We start from the raw sequence: 13,281 nt of genomic DNA on the forward strand, positions 1-13,281 counted from the left end.
CCTCCCGACACAAATATATTCCGAACACAGAGAAACATCTAGGACATTTCTCAGATCTGATTTCTTGATGTTCTCATCGGGAGTGTTTTGGTTTTCGGTCTCTGACTAAGGCATGGACAAATCTTAAATTCATCTTCAGATGACCCAGAGCACAGAAGTTGAATATCTATGTCCCTCTGGATGTGAAAAGTTACCTCTGTAGTAGAGCAGTGTGGGAGGAATCATCACAATATAATTGGTACTGACTTCTCTCTTTTTGTTCTGAGCGACTCTGGGTATGTTTAGGGATTCTTGAGCCCCCTGCTGAGCGCCACTGTTCTGGAGTTATCCAGTCAAAAAGATGATAATGTTTGTGTCACTGAGAGGACGGCTTTGATTTGGAGTCTGTAAATTGGTCCCAGAGAGACGGCAGCTCAGGGACTCTATAGTTTGAGGTCTTCAGGAGGAGCAGCCTTTGTGATCCTAACCTACTCACTGGCCCTTATTTTACCCCCGCCTAGGAGGGTTTGTTTTCATCTGCATTTATCTGTCAGTTAGTTAGCAGCATTACCATGAAACGGATCAGGGAGCGCACCGCTTATTTATTTTAACTTCCTTTTACATTATGAGCATTGTATTCATTATTTGATTTCTCAGGGATTAATAAATGGATCTTGATGAAAAAGTCTGGCATATTTAAGAGTATGCTATTATTGAGTGTGTAATTTGGTGCAGATCCAAACAAAAATCTGGATCCAGAGAATTAAGAGGTTTTCCTAAGAGGACTACTGGGCTTTGGTGGAGGAATGCACTCTCCTCAGGGCCCTTCTAGTTTGTATTGTCTCCGTGTGTAGTATTTCTATCTCCTCAATACAGATATTAGTAAGCTGAAATAAAACTACAACAAAACCAACATGGAACTGATCGGTCATTGCTCAGCTTGGCTGTGGGAAAGAGTATGTATTCTGGCTGTCTCTGTCTGTAGTTTGCAAGATATCGTTGCATTTTAAGGGTTATTCTCCACACATTCTTCTCTACTCATTCTCTAATCCCCTTATCCTCAATTATGGGAAAGTGCGTTTATTTTAGGACTCTGATATCCTTTCACATCTGTCAAACTTGACATGGGTCTTAAATTGAATTCGTCATGGTCTTAAGAGGTCTTAAGTTTAACTCGTTGAAATCTACAGAAACCACAGGACAAAATATAGACATACTGTTAACGTGGGAGAAGCAAGACAATGAGAAACTCCTAAATCTGACTGAGGCTGTTTCTGTGGACACAGTAGAGTGAAAGATATGGGGATAGTGCACAAGGTGGATATGACTTGTTCCACTGTTATTCTGACCCTTGTGGTAATTGACCCTCCTCACCAATTGACTGTATAAACAGTTGGATAATAAAAAAACGAAAAGGCCTAAATGTAATTAGAATTGCACTCTGTATTCTAGAGCTGTGAAGTATCAGAGAGAAAACTTCATCGGATCATAAATTGTTATAAATGATTATATTCATCATGTTGATACCGGTGTCACAGGCTGGACATGAACTGCGGCTGCACAGTTTTGATGTCAATCAGACCCGTTGGTATCGTAGCTCGCACTTGGCAGCTGAATGCAAACCACTATGTAAATTTCCTAGCTGGGTTTTCTTGGACTGGTTCTGCCCATGCCCATAACCTCACTGCAGGCTCATGTTGGCAGTGCTCTGATAGTTGATCGGCATTCACCGCAGCCCTGCTCTCAAAACCTCTGTTTGACCCTGCAGCCTCCCGTCCAGAAGCTGAATGACAGCCCGCAGCCAAAACATGGACTGCAACCCGAGCGATGCTGCTTCTTATGTTTGGACAAACGTTTAATATCGTTACCGCAATCTGAAAACCACGGTACCCTGTACTATTTACCTTCGCTCTGATACTAAATCTACCCAAAAAAGAGCCAGTGTTGAAACAGTTTCCACCGCAAACCCTCGTAACAGCCGGCTGAAATGGGTTTTCTTTCGCTAGACTGGAAGATAAACCTAATAATCTGGTGTCCTAAATGCTTTTTCCCTTCATTTCTTTGGCTCGTGATTTGATACTGTGCAGTTGGCTCGCATCGCTTTGGCTCACGGTACGACAACATTTTGGCAATTTGGTGGTTGTATATCAACCTAATGACCCACTGTCCTGCAACTTTTGACTATTTTAATTTATTTTAATGGTTTCATTTTTCTCATTTACCATCAGTTTAAAAAAAAATTGTGGACTTGAGGAATTTTTATTAGACCAACAGATCTGCTTCATACAGGGTTAATTTGACTTTTGCATGTCGATAAAAAAAATGGCTCTTAATTTAAAATGATGGAGTAACCAAATGTTCCCATAAAGCCGGTAGTCACTCCAGACAAGTAACTTCATCAATCTGCGTGTGTCTGCTTTGGCCTTTTTATTTACGTGACCTCATCTGGGTGGGCAGCGCGGTGATGGAGTGGTGAGCACTGTCGCCTCCCAGCGAAGTTTCCTTGCTCTTCCCGTGTCTGCGAGTGTTTTCTGCAGGTACTCCGGTCCAGTCCAAAGACCCTTAATTGAGCATAGGTGCAAATGTGAGAGTGAATGATTGTTTGTCTCTGTATTCAGTCCATTTCCCCCATCTCGTACCCAGAGTCAGCTGCGATCGGCTCCAGCCCTCTCAAAAGGAAAGCAGTATAGATAATTGATGGATGGACCTTGTGTCTGGATGCAGACAAATAAATGAAAAGAACTAACTATATCCTGTAGGTGCTCATTAGTTAGAATTTCTGTTTATTTTGTTGGAGCACTACTCTCTACAGGTATTGGTTTCCTGCTGACTCGTGTAACTGCAGCCATACCACAGTGCTCTCCAGTGGTCCGGGTGTATTGATTGTTACTGGCCTTGCTAACCTCCTGACCTAAGTGTATGTTCAGACTCCATAATTCTGCTCCCTGTAGACTGGCCATTATCGATGTGCATTGTAGAAGTGGACCATAGTACTTCACGTCTCTAAGGTTTAGTTAGCTCCTCTCATCAATAATAGGTGAAGCAATTAAAGACAGTCGGAAGAAAATAGGCATGTGAACATCGTATTTAGTGTTTTTATGCCAATATAGCGCACAATGAATGGCTGTTTTTCTATTGATCTTATATCCATCTTGATCTGATGATGTCATTTGGAGCCAGAGTGGCAGTAATGATCAGAGGGCGGAGCTGTAGTATCGAGGTCCAGCCAATACAATGACGAGTCAGTCCCAGCTGTCAATCATGACGTTTCACCAAGACTGTATATCATAAATTAACTCATTAAAACCAAACTCTACCTGAAAAGTGTACACAACAAACATCATTGTGATGTGAACTACTTAAAATGACAGAACCTTATTATTTGACCTGTTGCCAATCACCCATCCACTAACATGGAGGAGGCAGGTTGTATGACCTATACTGCAGCTAGCCAGCAGGGTGTGAACTAGGCGCTTTGACTTCACTTTTGAGAAGCCGCCATGTCGTAGATTTATATATCTGGTGCATTTCGCAGTTATGTTTAGGCAACGATGCTACAGCTGCATACGTAAACATTTGTTCCTGACAATAGAGTACACATTGTACACATTCACTAGCAGTTTGAACATGAGGTGATGGCAAAATGTTGAATATCAAATCGTGTTGGAAGGTCTGAAAGAGTTCGGAGGATTGATTGGGTCTCCTGCTGGCAGGTCTTCCCCTGAGATGATTGATCCCCAATTGGTCACATATTGGTCGAGTGAGTTTTGACAGCTCACTGCTACCGATGCGAGTGGCCGTCATTGTATAAGCTTTCTCTCTCTTCGTCTGTCTCCTTCACTTTCATCCCCCTCTTTCAGATTTACTCTTCCTGATATCTGCTTTTTCACTAACATATAAACAATTTACCACCAGTAACAAAACACAGAGACTTATTGCCGATTGCTGACACATATTTGTAACCCACATTCCTGTATGAAGGAACCATTCAGGGTTGTCAGAAAAATGTTTTGCCCGTTTCTTTTTTCCCCCGGCCTGAGTTTAAGCATGAGGTTTTCTCCGTGGAGATGGATGTGTGTTGTATGTATGGCATTGTGTTTGTGTCAGGGTGAGTGTGTGTATCAGGGCACGAGAGAGTATTCCAATCATCTCTGATTTGCTGGCAAATTGAAAAATCCCCTCCATCCTCCCATCCCGTCTTCCCTCGACCCCAACCCAATCAGACCCATGACAGAACCCCTCCAACCTGCTGGTTTTCTGAATATGTGTGTGTGTGTTGCTGGTGGTGGAAGATTCCTAATGTGGGGGTGGATTACCCCCCCCCTTCTCTTCCTCTTTGAAGTGGAAATGGAACGAATTGCACCGTGCTGTCCCTAATGCACTGGTGAGCTTCCTCCATTTCTGTACACCTCTCCGATGTGCCACCCCAAAACCACCAATCCCCCCTTTCCCCTCATCCGCATCACTCATCCAATCAGAGCACAGCATGTTCAAACAATGTGTGGCGTAGTGACTGGATGATATCAAATAGATGCTAAATATTGCTTCATTTTAAGTGTGTGTGTCTGTGTGTGTGTGCCACCCCACATTTGTCATGAACTTCAGTTCACGTTGACACACATTTACAGTAGAAATATTTCATCAGACATTTAAATTGCTAATGTCTTGCCCCAAATCCTTAAGATATGAGCAAAAAAACGTGGTGTAACACTTAAAGTAGTATGCATTTTAAAACATGAAACATAGAAAATAGACATGGGTGATTTTGTATATTAAAGGCTAGAAGTTTCTAAATCAAGTAGAAAAATTCAAGAGCTACCTTCAGGCTTCAAGCAAAAGGTTCATGTAGACCTCATCGCACAATCTGTGGTCTGCCTTATAGTGTTCTCTTTTCCAGTGTTGATTTGACTTTATATTTATTTTACCTGTGTGGCGATTATCTAATGTCCTTTTTATTGTTTATATTATTTTTATTATTGCATTCCAAGGTTCTGGAAAGTGTTTGAAATGAAGCTGGAGAGCAAAGTTGTAGTCAGAGAAGGCTGCAGAGGTGCTAATTCACTTTGAATGGGCTGATGTCATGTGTTCATTGAGGTTCATTGAGGTTCTGTTGCATTGCTTTGCTTAAGTTGCAGCGGACCTCAACGTTTCATGTAGCAACAGAGGCACCAGCCAATCAAATAGTACCTGGTGTGTGTTCATGTGGTTGTGGATGTTACTCCCTGTGTCCTTCTCGTTAGTATTGCATTGATAGCTATAATGGCATGGCAGCATGGGACGGCAGAGAGGGAAGAGCTGTGGCTGACAGCAGGAAAGCAGGTGTGAAAGATTCCCCTTTTCCTTACTCATTTCCTGTGTTTTCACATCTCTAACTACTTGGTCCGAAGAATTGCATTAAGTCTTTTCCCTCCTCTCAGTACATCGGTAATCCAGCCAAGGCTGGCAAAGTGTCAAATGGCACAGTGTTGTTCCGTGCCCTGCCCTCTGCTCTCGCTCACTCTCTCACGGCAAAGACTTGGCAGCACACTCAGCCCAGCAGGTCAGCAGTCCCACACCCAGGAGGCTCTCGGTGCTGACAACAGGACAGTGCCCTTACGAAACAGTACAAAGTTTTATATAACATGTGTTTTATTTCACTAGTCAGCACGTAGAGGAGAGGAGGATAAGAGGAGTGATGGTATTTGCTGAAAAGTATGGGCACTTATGGAGGAGAGTTTAGAAGAAAGGGAAAGACATGACCTAAATGTGAGAAAGTTAGGATTTGCTGGGAAGGTTTTGGCCAGACGTTCTGCTCAGAGTCAAACCTGGACAGAAAGCAACACCTTGAGCCTTCAGCTGCAGGTTTGGGATCAGCGGGGTGTTGGACGTCTGATATCCGTCAGGTGCACTCTGTGCCAAGGTGAGGTGGCAAAGCCCGTCAGTTAGTTTTCTCTGGCCGGGGGTTAGATTTTCACAGTTTGTTTTCCTTCCCGGTTGAAAAGAGCGCAGAGGAAGCTTTTGGAGCAAAGTAAAAAATGAGGGGGGAAATATATGTATACACAAGCCTTTAACCAGAGGTTTTGCTGGCGTGGATTCACAGTGCTGTGAAAATCTGGGCAGGGAAAAGGATGAAAAAGCTAAAGACAAGAAAGTTACTTGGCAAATGAGGCTTGCTTGTATCTTTATTATCTCAGACTGCCAACTACTATGGATTTCCTGTAATCTTTGTGGTCTGTGTTAATTTACATCCACAACTCACAAATGCCAAGATCCACATAACTCACCAAGGAAATCTTCTCGTTTCTCCAATCCCTTTATTAATTTGTGAACAGAAGAGTCTTCAGAGTCTTCCCCTGACTTTCATTTCTATTTCTTTAGTCATCTGCCTTTTACGCAATTATCCAAAGAACACATTATGCAGTAAGTCATTTGTCAAGGTTTTATGGCTTTGACCCTTGTTCAATCTACTTCTGGTTACATTTTCATTTACTCTCTGTAGTTCCAGCTTTCAATACCAGCTTTTTTTTGGTCAAAATTTTATTTAACTGCTACTTGCTTTTGATACGAGATATGAAATGTAATCTAATCCAATCTCATCCTTAACATAATATCTGGAGCCCCTAAATATCTGAATTTGATCCCTCAGATTTTTATAAATTAAAGAGCCATATTTAGAATTTTTGTAAGCTTCTTATCTATGTATATTCAACATTAAAAAGAGATACTGCAACTATTTTTTTTTAGCTTTAAACTACCATTTAGTATGTCTTTACATCTTGACATGTATAGTATATCAAATAACACACTCCAATCAAAGGTGGGACACACGCCACCACCACTCTTGACTGGGAAGTGAAACTCTGAGCAGGTAGGCCTGTTTTAGCCCCGCCTCCCAGCAGTTCATTGTAATGGCAATTTTTCAGGCAAAACTGAGGGTTGAATTAACACTTCAATCTTTGAAAGGGAGCATTTTCAGAATGTTGGGGGGGATTCACAAACAAAAGTTTTGAACAAATAGTAAGATTGCCCAACAAAGGCCAAGATATCCTGCCTTTGTTCTTCAGTATTGGTCAAGCGCCAAAACCCTGGATCATTTCCTATAATAAATCTCAATGACATATTTTCATTAGCCTGGTTGATGCGGGTTCCTTCAAACTCGACTCAAGTTTACTTTGTTGGCATTCTGTTATAAAGTTTTTACCTCAGACATTGCAAAGTTCCCCCAGAACCACAGAAAACATTATCAGCTATTTGTACTGGCTGAGTGACAATTGCAAAAAGGATGGCGGAGGAAGAGGAGCTGCGGGCGGTGAGGGATCTTGACTCTCAGTTTCTTGTTATTGCATTCATCTGATTACACACGCACACACAATTTCCTGGTATTGACATCCAGATTTGGTAAAGGTTGTAAATAAAATGTTAAACTAATTAAAATGGCAGCCAACAATGTTTCCTACATGAAGATATATTGCAGTAATGACGTCCCGAGCAGAGAGTGAAATCACATTCACCGTGTGAGTGTTGACCCGAGCTCCTCTGTTCTTTGTTTTGATAGCCGGTCCGAGCAAACGTTCATGTTAAAGCGTTGCGGGCCAGACGTGCAGCAGACAGACCCACCCTGTTGGATCAGCATCAACCTGGCTCCCCACACACAGCTCCGCTCCAAACCTAATACTGGCTCGCTACACTCAATCCCTTCTTCTCAGGCTGCTTTCTGTTTCCAAGACGCTTCAAGGAACTAATAAAGAACCGAGACAAGGGCCTTCTCTGTCCACCAGCAACTCTTACTGTTAGATCTCAACACTTAGCAGCCACTATAAGTGTTTTTGCAGCCAAGCGGGTCTCACTTTTAGATTTAGGAAAGCCCCTGAAATCTTGGTTGGCTCGCTCCCAGAGTGACCAGCAGAGTAGACTCCTGAGGGAAGCAGTCTGGTTTCTGCTGCAGTTTTACCGGCTCTCTTGGTGGGATTAGGAAATGTACAGGTTTAGACGAATGATCAAACACAACACATCACTTGTTTGTGTCTGAGCTTGTTCAGAAGTTAAGGCGCTGTGAACTCACTGCACTAATCCACAAGGATTTATCAGCCAGTTTTGATACCGTTCATTTTAAATCATAAAGATTACAAATTAGGGTTAACAGCATCTGTGTCTCTGAAGTATATGGCAGGTGTTTGGATAACTTAGTTTTAGTAATAAAATCTCATCAGATCAACTCTTTTCGGTCCGGACTCGTTTAGTTATTGATGGATAAATTAACTCTCCGTGGGATTAAATGCAATTTAAAGAATTTTTTAATTATTGTTGAAGTGCTGCTTTGATAACGTAAAGCCGAACTTCTTGGTATTAATATAACAATTTTGCTAAATAGAAGAGGCTCATTAAATAACTGCTATAAATCTGGTAATTTACAACCACACAGTTTAGATGTATTGGCAGTGTCCAAAATAATAATGTCAGGTGTGAGTTTTGTAGTCGTCTGTTTGACATCTTGTGGATAAAACTATGTCAAAGTTCACAAATATAACCAGGAGTCAATGTATGCAGTTTTAAAAGGTTAAAAATAATAAGTAAGATCTTTCATTCCATCGTAATATCCACTCGCTCTTCTTTGATCTGCTCAGAAGTCTGGCTGCATCATTATGTATGAGCTGAAGGCAAACACAGGCTTCACACCTTCAGGTCGCCGCCAGCTCCGTTCACTATGCAAGAAACTGCCTGTTGAGATCTACTGCTGTTTAAAATGCTACACGCTAAGCTTGACTGTGTAACGCAGCCCTACGGCTTCAAAGCGCACAGGGAGCTGCTCCTTTGGCTTCAGCCTTTTGTTAACGCTCCGCCACAAGGTCACCGAGCTGCCTCCCCTGGCAAAAAGAGAGATCAGAAACACTTTATAATGCCAAGATCAATGAAAGCATGTGTATTTTTGACGTTTAAGGACCAAATTTAGTGTCTAGTCTAGTGCTCACATGCACTGTAACCCTGAACTTATGTCGACATTACCTGGAGCAGCTGTGTGTGAGAAGCCAAATGTCAGAATCAGTTGGAGCAGATGTTAAACGGACATTAGCCGCCGGCTCCCCGCTACAGAGTCTGTGTAATGTCCGATTAAGCTGATGCGTGAATGGAGCAGGTAATTGTCCGGAGAATCACAGTGAGCGAGGGGGCGTGTTGATGAGGTTTCTATCCTGCCTGCTGCTCGCCAAGCCTGGCTCCACCCCTAGCCTAAGATAGGATGAGCCTTTATTAGTAACACAATGGTGCAGCAGCAAAAAGGACAGTCAGTATACAAACATCAGCAAAAGCATTAAATAAGTAAACCTACAAATGCATTACTGGACATGAATTTCGGACAGGTACATGAAGTTACACCTGAGCGACTTCATAATGCAGTCCCATCATTTGTGTGTTCACTGGGAGCAGAGCTGGTTGTACACACAACATAACAAATCAAGGCAGAAGGTTTCATCGAAAAAAACTTCAGCTTTGTACTGTTAAAATAGGAAATCAGTCGAGTCACACAACAGAGTTCACTGGGATGCATCTGGTTGTCCCCAAGGCATCTGTCCAAGGTCCATTCTGAACTCATGAAAGGATCCTTGTGCCCCCTGGTCCCCTGTACTCCTGCACCGTCCTCTGCTTTATCCTCTTCTCTGTGTAAGACCACTGATCTTTTCTTCAAGTGGTGGTTAGTGGGGAAATGTAAGCTATTAAGTATGTTTCCAGTTTCCAGGACCAGAGCTTCTGCTTGGTAAAAGGTACAAGTGGTTGACAAACCACAGTGCGAGCATTTTTAATCTCTCTTGAGAGGAATTACAGTGTTTTCGTTGCAGACAACAGGATTTGTATTCCTCCACAGAAGCAATGGTTAGAAGTTCAGTTATCTATATTAAGATTGGGGGGTTTAAAGGTGGCTTCACAACAGGTGCTTTTGTCCTCAAATTGAAATTTTGGCCAGTTGTCACTTGGACCCAAAGATTAACTGATAAGAGGTCAAAGGTTAAAGGTCACCAGGATCTCCTATGACTCTGGAAAAAAACTTTATGTAGACTGAAACTACACTGGTCAGCAGAAGCATACAATTTCATGGGGGTATTTTTCCAATTCAGCAGCCACATACATCCTCTATCTTACTTTAAACATGAGTTTTTTGCATAAATAACATATGTCTGTTACCCTACCCTGACGCTATTGCTGGAATATGCATTATCTAATGTTACAGGAAATTTTTTGAAAATCAACGCGAAACTTTCTCTTTTACTCTTGAGGAGGTAAAGCCTCCACTGACTGACTTCGTCTTCTCTTCTACGTTTATTTTTGGAGTCAAAGTGATATGTTCCCTGAGTTTTTTCCGCTTGGCTGCCGCAGCCCGGCGCTTGGTCTTTTCCAGTAAGAGCAAAAAGGGCCGGGGCCGTGCAGCCTTTTATCCCAGATAAGTGGCATGCAGGCCGGCTACAGTTGTACACCTCAAAGGCTGCTGTTCAGACTGCTTGATAGTAACAACAATGGAACTCCTGAGTGACTTCAACTCTCCATCCACCTTGTATCACTCAGCCTCTAACCTTTTCTCATCTCTTAACTTTCTTTTTTTCCCCCGTCTTTGTCCTGACTTTTCCCCTGCCTACCTGCTTCGCTTTTTCAGGAAATCAATTGTATTTTTCCTCTTCATTCTCCTCCTCCTATTCCTTTTATTTTGTTTACTGCCTCATTTTCTCACCCTCTCTCTTTTCATCTCCATCTTATTCTTTCAATTTCTAAAATAGTCTTAATACATGTATTCACTTTCTGTCTCACTTCTCGCTCTCTCTCTGGATATCCTCACCATCCCACTGCCCGTCTGATAAGAGTTCCGTATGATGAAATAAATATGAGGCGGGAGAGGTATAAATATTTATAGCTGCCCCGGCCGTATAATTCTGCACGGAAGTGTGTCGTTGCATTGTGTGTCTGTGCACATGTGCGTGCATATATACATGTAAGGAGTGTGTGTGTGTGTGTGTGTGTGTGTGTGTGTGTGTGTGTGTGTGTGTGTGTGTGTGTGTGTGTGTGTGTGTGTGTGTGTGTGTGTGTGTGTGTGTGTGTGTGTGTGTGTGTGTGTGTGTGTGTGTGCGGTATATGTTTTCAGACCCTTGGCCGGTGTAGGTAAAGTGACTGATGTGGGGATAAATAATTCACTGCAAGTTAAACCTTAAATGCACATCATTTTGATAAGACAAAACAAGCAAGACACATCCACACACACACACACACATATGGTCTGACACTGACCTTCACACAACAGTAAGTGCACTACCCTCTACATATATGGAGATCATGTCATACAGTAATCATATTAAAAATATAAACATACAAACACAGAAAATTGTAATTCACACATGAGCACACACAAAAGCTTCCACACAACCCTTGATACACAATTGCTGTTTTAAAAATATACTCACAAGCCTATTCATGACATATATAGACTGAACACAAACAATGATTCTCAAACTTCACTTACTAAAACACCTACAATGTGTTATATATAGAAAATAGTATGCACATCCCTACTTTGAACATCTGAGTCTATTTTCATTGTGTGCCTCTGTGCGTTGGCGAGTGTTTGCCCATGTTTGCCATCTTCGCGGTCTCTCACAAATACACACACACACACACACTCCTGCAGTCTCACTTTCTGCGTTACACTCAGATAAGGTTGCGTCAATAAGTAATGAGGACGATATGAGGGCCCCCCAGTTGACCTGGCTCTTTAATATTTTACCGGGAGGTCTCTCAGAAGGTACCAGCCGACACACTGCCACAGCTCAACCGTAAAATCTCACATCACAGAAGTCGACAGCAAGCGGGGCCCTCTAAGGTCCAATTTAATAAGATCCTCTGAGAGCCTGACAGTGTAGTCAAGTCAAATAGTGCCAGAACTTCTTAAACGTATTTGTGTAAAGATAATGTACAAGGTTTTTCTGACTTTGAAGTCGGAGCCTTTGCAGAAATCCAACTCTTATTTGATCTTTACTTTGATAAGCGCGTGAAACTGACGGATTCTACATGTGATTATACAGCACCTGTAGGAGTAGCAAATGTATATGAATTTGAGGCATTATCTTTCTGAAAAGTCAGAATTAAAGCTTAGCTGTCATATTACCTGCTGCTTATCAGTTATGTGCAAAATAGCATAATCATTAGTTCAGAAAAAAAGACACAATGACAATTAAATATAGACAGGAAGCAGCTATGGATGATAACAACAAGTGAAAATAAGATTGTTTTGCTGTAAACAGCTGGAAGGATGAATATTTCTTAATTGATTGCACACACCGTCAAGCACAGAGTCAATTTAAATCTAATGTCTCATTTTCACAGTAGTTTTATAGCATAAAGGGAACATATCTTTGCGATGATGAGCTGTCGCATTGAACCATATTACCCTTCATGCTGAAATCCTAATGTGTTGTTAACCACACAGACAGCAGAGGAAAAGAAGGGAGATTCTGCCGAAGCTTCGAAGCTGACACTCAGAATAGATCCACTCAGCAGGAATCCAGACAGGTTTACTTTTGATTCTTTTAGTTTACACTCAGACAAAGCGAGTTGGATACTCAGAAGGTTTTGTCTCAAAGTTTTCTGCCAGACATGTTGATTTATCGAACTTTTTACTGCTATAATCACAAGAGACCTACGTGCTTTTTTGCTCTTTTAAAGAAATACACAGCAAAAAGAACTCCACTGCTCTGTGTGTCCTGCACCAGATGGGTTAAAAGCAGAGGTTTAATTTCCCTACAATTGCATGTGTTTGGGACAAATAAATGTATCTTAATATCTATCTTAAAGGAAAAAAACTCCATAAAGGATATTAAGTATAATACAGGCAAGGGATGGAATTTATTTCAGTTAAACTAAGAATCTTTTTCCATTTCATTGCCCTCATTGTATTTTATATAATAATAGTCTAATACTTCTCAGCCATGGAATAAGCCTGTTTTAGGTCTCCTAACCAAACACAGACAGATTTGCTTTCTTCACGTGAAAACCAAGACGCTATAAACACATTTTTCCTCAATAACAGCCTCAGATTTATTGTTTGCCATTATAGTTAGCTGCAAACGTTGTCCAGTGTAAATATTGAATACCCAAATTAGATCGGCGACATAGTTGAGTGATGTTGTCATGGTTGACTCAGGCACATTTCAGTGGGTTTGAGAGCAGTTTTATGACCTGCTATGTAAAGAGTCTTTTGAGCAGGCATCTATTGGAGACAGGTGTTTATTAGCTGGAATATTATATGTTTCACAGCTGCAAAAACAGCCATTTATAGGGTGGCTTTAC

General features: G+C 41.6%; 1 protein-coding gene across 2 annotated transcripts in view; it reads left to right on the forward strand.

Annotated features, from left to right (window-relative positions):
• Window positions 1-13,281, forward strand: part of jade2 (jade family PHD finger 2) — a 161,006-nt gene that overhangs the window by 99,633 nt on the left and 48,092 nt on the right. The gene's annotated exons all lie outside the window — the stretch shown is intronic.

This window comes from Pleuronectes platessa, chromosome 15, assembly GCF_947347685.1.
Source record: "Pleuronectes platessa chromosome 15, fPlePla1.1, whole genome shotgun sequence".
NCBI classification, from domain to species: domain Eukaryota; kingdom Metazoa; phylum Chordata; class Actinopteri; order Pleuronectiformes; family Pleuronectidae; genus Pleuronectes; species Pleuronectes platessa.